A 9,686-nucleotide genomic window follows, 5' to 3' on the forward strand; every position below is an offset into this window, starting at 1 on the left:
TGATTATAATATATATATTAATGTAGTTATCATTTTTTTTTTTTTTTTTTTTTTTTTATAGGACTGGTCAGCCAGAGTATATGTTCATTGTAACAAAAATCAGTCCATCGGTATCTACGCTCTTAAGAGTCTAAGACTTGAAATGTTTTATCTTCATCTTAAGGTACCTTTGGTTTTTACACCACCTATCATTATTTTCAACTACGATTTGCTTCACGGCCCGACGGCAGATCTCTGACATGCCCCAAGTGAAGCAATCAAACAATCAAGGTACATCACTCCGAGTATCAGCTTCAAAACACGTAGTCGGTACGATCCCCCTGCGGCCCAAGCACAATCATGAGTGTCTAAATGAGTGAGTCATCGCTTCACTGACTTCATCCCCCCTCCCCCGGCTCACCCCCGCCTCCCCCCACCACCCATCTCCCACCCCTCCCGGTTAACCTCTTCCTCCTCCAGCTCAGTGAGGTTGTGCGCGCTGCATTAAACCTTGGGCCTCTCTTCTCTTATCGATACGTTGTTGGTGGTGTTGTTGTGTTGGGGTGGGCGGTGATAGCAACTTAGGCTAAGCCCGCCCTGAAATTCTTCGAGTCCCACACTGACGTCCCCACCCCTCACACACGCCGCAAACATCTTTCGGGCTCTCAGTCTCAGTCTCTCTCTCTCTCTCTCTCTCTCTCTCTCTCTCTCGTTTTCATCAATATTATTACTATTGATGCATGTTGTTATTTGTATTATGAACCCCCATGTCATTAGGGCTGTAAAGCTATTGACATTAAAGTGTTCAGTGTTCAGTGTTCTCTCTCTCTCTCTCTCTCTCTCTCTCTCTCTCTCTCTCTGTCACATCCCATGCCTCTTAATTTAAAATCACGGGTTTTATTGTTATCTTGTACTGACGATCTGCGTTCAAGTTGTTAGAAATATGCCTATATATCTTTATAAAGCCTTTAAGAGTGAAGAAATTGCTGATTCAATAGCTGATGAAAACTTGTAATATCTATTTCTGTATCTTACCTAGTCCTTTGGTTCATGATTGTTTATAGCTCATCAGATATTGTTCACATTCCCCTTCCGGCACGACGGTCTTCAGTCTCTTTCACACGGCATCCCGGCCTCTCTCTGTTTCTATCTCTGTCTGTCTCGGTCTGTCCGAGTGTCTCAGTGTCTGTCTGTCTGTCTGTCTCTCTCACTCTCTCTCTCAGTCTCGCCCCCGTCTCACTCTCTCTCTCTCTTTCTCAGTCAGTGTCTCTCTGTCTCTCTCTGTCTCCGGCTGTCTGTCTGTCTGTCTCAGTCTCTTTCAGTCTCCCTCTCTCTTTATCAATTCCCCCCTATCTCTTCCTCTATCTCCCCGCCGCTTTTCTTACAGTCCATCACCTCCACCACACCCACTGACTGCAGTTGACGAAGAGATCGCCCGGCCTTCAGATCCGGCCGTGCCAGTGCCGTCACAATCACTGCATAGTTTACTGATTCATCAGTATCCCCCGCCCGCCCCACTCGGACCCACCCCCGGCCTCCCCCCGGCCCCCTTGCACCTCCTCCCTGCAGAGAGAACACTCAATACTGAATGATTTGAATGACTTAGGTCAATAGCCCCTATCACTGACTGATCACAAGTGCAAACAAATCAGTTTAGTCAGGTGCGGCAATCAGAAGTGATTTCAATGTCGGCGGCTACTATAGTTTCATTAGTTCTCATAATTTTAGTCTCCAGAGGCAAACACACAGTTGATTAACTGATACAAATCAAAAAAGACAGCTTGAAATTTACAGACAGATACCATAACATGTGTAAAAAAAAAGAAAGAAAGAAAAATAAGTAATAAGCAATATTGTGTTGAATATCGTCTTTACTCTTTCTTCACTGGGGCCCATTCCAATCATCCTTCCATCTACGACCACCACCACCCCTCCACACACACACACACACACACACACACACACACACACTCACACACACGCGCGCGCGCGCGGAGTTTTGATACACTTCTGATTGCAAGTGTCTCCACAGGGAAAAGACGTGCCAGTTCGGGGTTATTTGGTGACAAGGTGGGGACAATCCTGTGCCCTTCACTCCAGTGGTGTCCCTTGGGGGCGTGGGGGGTCAGAGGCCAAGCTGTTTTCCTGGCAACGATCATCACGACAGACTGCCGTCTCTCTGTCTGTCTATCTGTCTGTCTGTCTGTCTTTCTCTCTGTCCGGTTGTGTCTCAGCCATGTGCGTTTGAAGTCGCTGGTTCAGTCCTGGAAAGGGTGGCGCTATTGGGTTTTATTCCTTTCTGATCATTAAAATTTCTTTCTCTGTTGGTCTGTCTATCCGAACGGTGTGTGTGTGTGTGTGTGTGTGTGTGTGTGTGTGTGTGTGTGTGTGCGCGCGCGCACGCTCGGCCGCGTTGCGTGTATGTGAAAGCCAGCCACAAATTCTGACAATACATCAATGCCGCGAGCAAACAACAGAGTAAGTATATAACTTCAGTTAAATCAACACCCAGCCTAGCACCAGCCATACCCAATGTTATTAATCAAGAAAACAACATTAGGACTACGAACGTCACCTTGTTTCACACCACTGATTCATAAGAAATAAACCAAAGCTGCACACAGGTCACGAAATCGTTGAATTTGTTTCAATTTCCGCAATCGATCTTTTTCATCCTGGGCAGCCCTTGTTCTGTTAAATGAGGAGACGATCAAACACTACAGTTGGCCCTATCGCTCTTGGTGTCTCGTAACGTTTACACGTGGTCTCAGTTTAACTCACTCAGTACGGCCAGTCCTCTCTTCTCCTCTACACAGACCCCTCGGATGTCCAGTGGGTGTCTGAATGACCCAACCTTTAGCTTCCGTCGTCAGAATTGTAGTATTCTTTGTCAACATTCACCTCTTCAGTATAAGAGCCTTCCGCTTGCAATATTTTGATGATGGTAATTGGGGTGAAACGCTGTTAACGTCGCCTCTTTCGCCGTTCGTATGGAGAGAGTTAATGCAAAACAAAACAACAACAACAACAGCAAAAAACAAACACAAAAACTCATTAATCTTAGAGCTTGAACAAAGCATTCTTAATTCACTCAGATGAGAAAAGCTCCCCTTATGCAAACGGCAGAGAGGCAGAGAGAGAGAGAGAGAGAGAGAGAGAGAGAGAGAGAGAGAGAGATCGAGAGCGAAAGCGAAAGACAGACAGACAGACAAACAGACAGGCAGACGGACACATTGAGAGGCAGCCAGCCAGACAGACAAGACAGACAAACAGGCAGACAGACAGAGAACGGGACATGGAATAGGAGAGACAAACAGACAGATAGAATAATAAAGGCAGAGAGAAAGACAGACAGACAGTGAGAGATATATGGAGAAAGAGAAAGACAGAGAAAAGGAGACAGACAGACAGACAGACAGACACACACACACACACACACACACACACACACACAGGGGGAGGGGGACAGATTTATGCATTGCCAGATAGTGAGAGGATTCCCCCCCCCCCTCCCGACTTTCATGCTATTCAATACTGTGCATTCTCCTACACGCACACTATGAGAACGTGCAGAGGAACAGATTCAACTTGGGATAAGAGGGGGCCAGACTGGTGGAGGGAGAGGAAAAAAGTGGGGGCGGGGGAGGGGGGGGGGAGGGTAGTGAGGTGGGGATTGGAGGTAGTATGTGTGGGTGGGGGAGGGGGAGTGGTGGGGTGGGGGGGGGGGCGAGGGGGTGATAGGAATATAAAAAGTGGGGAGAGTTAAAAGGCCGTAATCAGGAAGGATGTGTAGAAAAAAAAAGAAAAAAGTGACGGTCATGTTTTGCATGGGGCTCTCCGCCCCTTTTTCCGGGCTTGGGTTTTTTGTCACAGTCTCATTTGTGTCCGTTGCCTGCATCCTTCCTCCTTGCTTCTTCCCCCTTCATCCCCCCCCCCCCCCCGACCCCCTCCTTCTCTCCCTCTCCATCCCCCACCACCCCCTCCCTTCCCCTTCCCTCCCCACTGCCTTCGCTGTTCTGAAGGTGACAACAGTGTGCTCCTTTGAGTTCAGTGTGTGTGTGTGTGTGTGTGTGTGTGTGTGTGTGTGTGTGTGTGTGTGTGTGTGTGCATTAGTGTTAGTGACACTCATTCCGCGTTGGTTTGGTTTATTTTTGAGGAATTTCGAACATGGTGACTGACTGACGTTCTGACCTTTTAGTTCAATCTTCTCTCTGCACGGTGACAGTCCTTCACTGACAAGTTCAATCTTCTCTCGGCAAGGTGAAAGTCCGTTACTGACAATTTCAATCTTCTCTTGGCAAGGTGACAGTCCTTCACTGACAAGTTCAGTCTTCTCTCTGCAAGGTGACAGTCCTTCACTGACAAGTTCAGTCTTCACTCTGCAAGGTGACAGTCCTTCACTGACAAATTCAATCTTCTGTCAGCAAGGTGACAGTCCTTCACTGACAATTTCAATCTTCTCTCGGCAAGATGATAGTCCGTTACTGACAATTTCAATCTTCTCTCGGCAAGATGACAGTCCGTTACTGACAATTTCAATCTTCTCTCGGCAAGGTGACAGTACTTCACTGACAAGTTCAATCTTCTCTCTGCAAGGTGACAGTCCTTGACTGACAAGTTCAATCTTCTCTCGGCAAGGTGACAGTCCTTGACTGACAAGTTCTATCTTCTCTCGGCAAGGTGACAGTCCTTCACTGACAAGTTCAATCTTCTGTCAGCAAGGTGACAGTCCTTGACTGACAAGTTCAGTCTTCTCTCTGCAAGGTGACAGTCCTTCAGTTCAGTCTTCTCTCGGCAAGGTGAGAGTCCTTCACTGACAAGTTCAGTCTTCTCTCGGCAAGGTGACAGTCCTTCACTGACAAGTTCAATCTTCTCTCGGCAAGGTGACAGTCCTTCACTGACAAGTTCTATCTTCTCTCAGCAAGGTGACAGTCCTTCACTGACAAGTTCTATCTTCTCTCGGCAAGGTGACAGTCCTTCACTGACAAGTTCTATCTTCTCTCTGCAAGGTGACAGTCCTTGACTGACAAGTTCAATCTTTTCTCGGCAAGGTGACAATCCTTCACTGACAAGAATACTGAACACCAGCAGTCAAAGTGTTCAGAAAGCACATTATTACAAGAATCAGATCCAGTCAATGTTTGTCTTGTCTGCTATGTCAGTTGGATGGAGTTGTTATGACTCACAGAAAATGTGCGTTAACCTGAATATGAACACTGATTAAAAAGAAAAAAAAGAAAAGAATCTAACACCACCTAAAATGAAAATGGAAAAAAAAAAAATCAGCGTATTACAATAATTTGACATTTTCTCTTTCACCCCATCAACTGTCACAATATTCTTTTCCACTTCTTTGTTGACATTTCGTTCAATGGAATTTCAGCTAATTGACAATATGACCAAAACCTTTGATTTCGGTCCTGAGAGAGAGAGAGAGAGAGAGAGAGAGAGAGAGAGAGAGAGAGAGAGAGAGAGGGGGGGGGGGGTGGGGGGTGGGGGGGCGGGGACGAGACAGAACAGACACACAGGGACAGAGATACAGAGGGAGACAGAAAGCGAGAGACAAACAGACAGAGAGACTGAAAGAGCTATTTATAGACAGACAGCGGACAGACAGACAGAGAGACAGAGAGAGGCAAAGAAAGACAGAGAGAGACAGAGACAGAGAGACAGAGAGAGAGAGAGAGAGAGACAGAGACAGAGACAGAGACAGAGAGACAGAGTGGGAGAGAGAGAGAGAGACAGAGACAGAGACAGAGAGACAGAGTGGGAGAGAGAGAGAGAGAGAGAGAGAGAGACAGAGACAGAGACAGAGACAGAGAGACAGAGTGGGAGAGAGAGAGAGAGAGACAGAGACAGAGACAGAGAGACAGAGTGGGAGAGAGAGAGAGAGACAGAGACAGAGAGACAGAGTGGGAGAGAGAGAGAGAGACAGAGACAGAGACAGAGACAGAGAGACAGAGTGGGAGAGAGAGAGAGAGACAGAGACAGAGAGAGACAGACAGAAAGAGAGAGAGAGAGAGAGAGAGAGAGAGAGAGAGAGAGAGAGAGAGAGAGAGAGAGAGAGATGAACGGTAAGAACGAAAACCTGTGGGGAAAAGCTGTCAATCATGACGTGATCCTGTCGCTGGGGAAAGCAGGTCATTTGTCAGCACGTGCGGCAGTCAGTGTGGGAGGCAGGCACTTGACATTGTGGCAAATGGAGTGATGTCCCTTGGTGCCCTTCATCTCACGTCTCTCTGCTCCGTGTCGGATGTCTTCCGAACTGCCCGGAGAAAGAAAACAGGAAGGAAGCCATTATCATCTGCAGCCTCTCTCCCCTCCCCACAGACACACAACGATATCGAAAACTGAACGCCTTGTTACCACTGCGTCCGCTGTTACCAATGCCTCTCTCTCTCTCTCTCTCTCTCTCTCTCTCTCTCTCTCTCTCCCCTCTCTTCCTTTCTCACCACTCTCCCATCCATCGTGAGTTTCAGTGCGTTCGGAAAATCCATAAAAGCTTCAGCACGTCTGCTAGGCATTTGTCTAACAGCAGCATAACCCAACGCTCTAACCAGGCCTTGAATGCATCGTGCATATCTATTAATGTAGCTCTACCTGCCAGAGTGGATCTCTTCAGTCTTCAGAATTTGCCAGAGGACAACACTGATGTTGCCTTGGGTTTATTTCCAGCGCAACAAGTGTGTGTGTGTGCTGCACATAGAATCTCGGTTCATCATCTCATCTGGTTGACTTAGACGCTCAGTTTGATTTTCCAGTCGTCACACTTGGGAGAAAGGGTGAGAGCGGGATTCGAACACAGACCCCCCAGTTTCAGTTTCAGTTTCAGTAGCTCAAGGAGGCGTCACTGCGTTCGGACAAATCCATATACGCTACACCACATCTGCCAAGCAGATGCCTGACCAGCAGCGTAACCCAACGCACTTAGGCCTTGAGGAAAAAAAAAGGGTGAATAAATGATAGACAAATACATAAAAAAATAACTACTACCACTACTAATAATATGTATAAGGCACAAAAACATGATGAAGTCAACTAGTAGCGTACATAAATAAATAAATAAATAATGATTATAATAAAAAAAAGTAATGATAGTAATAATAATTATTATTATTGTCCCCCAAGGACACTGTATTGGCAGATAAAGGTCTTAACCATTCTGCCCCCCCTTCCTTCCCCATGAACGGTCACAGATCATCATCATGACCAACGACATGCAGCCCGCTGTCTCATCCCATGTCCATGAATAAAAAAAAACACACACACACAGCTGAAAGTGTCAGGGCCGTCACCCCCCTCAGCTCCCCCCCCCCCTCGCCCCCGCCCCCCACCTGATCCATCATTCCCCTTCCATTCCTATGACCCTCCCTCCTCTTCCTACCCCCCTCACCCCCCCCTCCCCCTACCTCGTCCATCATTCCCCTTCCATTCCTACTGCCCTCCCTCCTCTTCCTACCTCCGCCCCCCTGTCCCCTCCTCCCGTCCTCCCTTACCCGTCTCCCTACAAGTACCTCTTCTCTTCATCTCTGTTATGGCTCAACCCTCGGCTTATATAAAGAGATCAACATGAACTTACGGTCTGAAAACCACACAAACAATCCATACAAGGCAAAACAAACAAAATCCAACCCCCTACCTCACAGCACAACCACAGTCAACACCCAACACACCAACGATACAACATCCACCCACACGCAATCAACATTACAAATATACAAATATACAGCCCTCAAATCATACCAATACAACCCCATTACAACAGCAACACACACAACCCCATACACACCAACCACACTAACAACCCCCTACCATCAAACACACACAACCCCAACCACACAAACTAACAACCCCTACCATCAAACACATACAACCCCAACCACAAAAACAAAACAACCCCCTAACCATCAAACATATACAACCCCAGCCACACGCGCAAACAACCCCACCCCCCACCCCAACCCCCCACCACCAAACACATACAACCCCAGCCACACAAACAAATACCCGCACTTAAACAACTCCAACCGAACAAACTTGACCTTAAGGTTGAAGACGCCAATAGGTCGTTAACTCTTTTCATACGAACGGCGAAAGAGACGACGCTAACAGCGTTTCACCCCAATTACCATCATCAAAATATTGAATGCGGAACGCTCTTATACTGAAGAGGTGAATGTTGACAAAGAATACCACAATTCTGACGACGGAAGCTAAAGGTTGGATCATTGAGACACCCACTGGACATCCGAGGGGTCTGTGCAGAGGAGAAGAGAGGACTGGCCGTACTGAGTGAGTTAACTGTGATTATTGTTGCACGTGTATGGCTGTGATGATGTTCATGTGTTTTGCTCTAACTTACTTTTTGACGGTTTTGTTGTTGTTTTGTTGTTATTGTAGTAGTAGTAGTAGTAGTAGTAGTAGTAGTAGTAGTAGTAGTAGTTTAGGCCCAACACTCGGCTTATATCACAGATTGACATAAGTTTATATTTGGGCCAACAGCAAAGTGAGAGCTGTATTATCAATGGTTTCTCCAGTCAGTGGGAAACCATTTACAGCTTAGTCTTTTGTGAAGGACTATGACTCTCAAACTAGGAGGCAAAATTGCACTGGCTCTTAGTGCTGCAGCCTTGTGGGCTAGTTGGCCTTTGGGAACCATCCCAACGCCGACTGTCCTAAAACCCTCTTGGCCGAGAGAGTGGGGATGTACTTGGGCAAGACACTCTCCACTATAATCAAATTCTAGCCCAAATAGTTGGAACAGCAGTTGCCTCCTCTGCTGTTCTGATGGTCATAGTCGGCCACGACTGACTATCATATATATATATATATATATATATATATATATATATATATATATATATATATATATATATATATATGAGTAGTAGTAGTAGTAGTTGTTGTTGTTGTTGTTGTTGTGTGCTGTGATTATTGATTGTATACATGGTTTGCTCTTGGTCCACATCTAAGAATATTATGGGTTTTTTTTTCATGTACACATGTTGAATGTCTGCAATCGTCGTGTGTCGTTAATGTGTTTGACACCACAAACGATTTACTCTTGTTGAGACAGCAAAGTGTTCTGTATTGGAGTGGTGGCCTAGAGGTAACGCGTCCGCCTAGGAAGCGAGAGAATCTGAGCGCGCTGGTTCGAATCACGGCACAGCCCCCGAAATTTTCTCCCCCTCCACTAGACCTTGAGTGGTGGTCTGCACGCTAGTCATTCGGATGAGACGATAAACCGATGTCCCGTGTGCAGCATGCACTTAGCGCACGTAAAAGAACCCACGGCAACAAAAGGGTTGTTCCTGGCAAAATTCTGTAGAAAAATCCACTTCGATAGGAAAAACAAATAAAACTGCACGCAGGAAAAAATACAAAAAATGGGTGGCGCTGTAGTATGGCGACGCGCTCTCCCTGGGGAGAGCAGCCCGAATTTCACACAGAGAAATCTGTTGTGATGAAAAGAAATACAAATACAAATACAAATACAGAATTCTCTGGCACTGCCGCACCCACTGCCTCAGAAGTCATCCCTGAAGCCTCCCTGGCTTCTGCCAGCTCCACACCGGCCTCAACAGTCTCCCCCACCCCCCACGCCCCCACCTGCCTTCAAAATAATCTGGCAGTGTATAAATTGAATCTAACATGATGTGGATGCCAAACTGATGATAAAGTCATAACAATTTCATGGGTGATGTTTC

This window comes from Babylonia areolata, chromosome 21 (assembly GCF_041734735.1).
Source record: "Babylonia areolata isolate BAREFJ2019XMU chromosome 21, ASM4173473v1, whole genome shotgun sequence".
Lineage (NCBI taxonomy): Eukaryota > Metazoa > Mollusca > Gastropoda > Neogastropoda > Buccinidae > Babylonia > Babylonia areolata.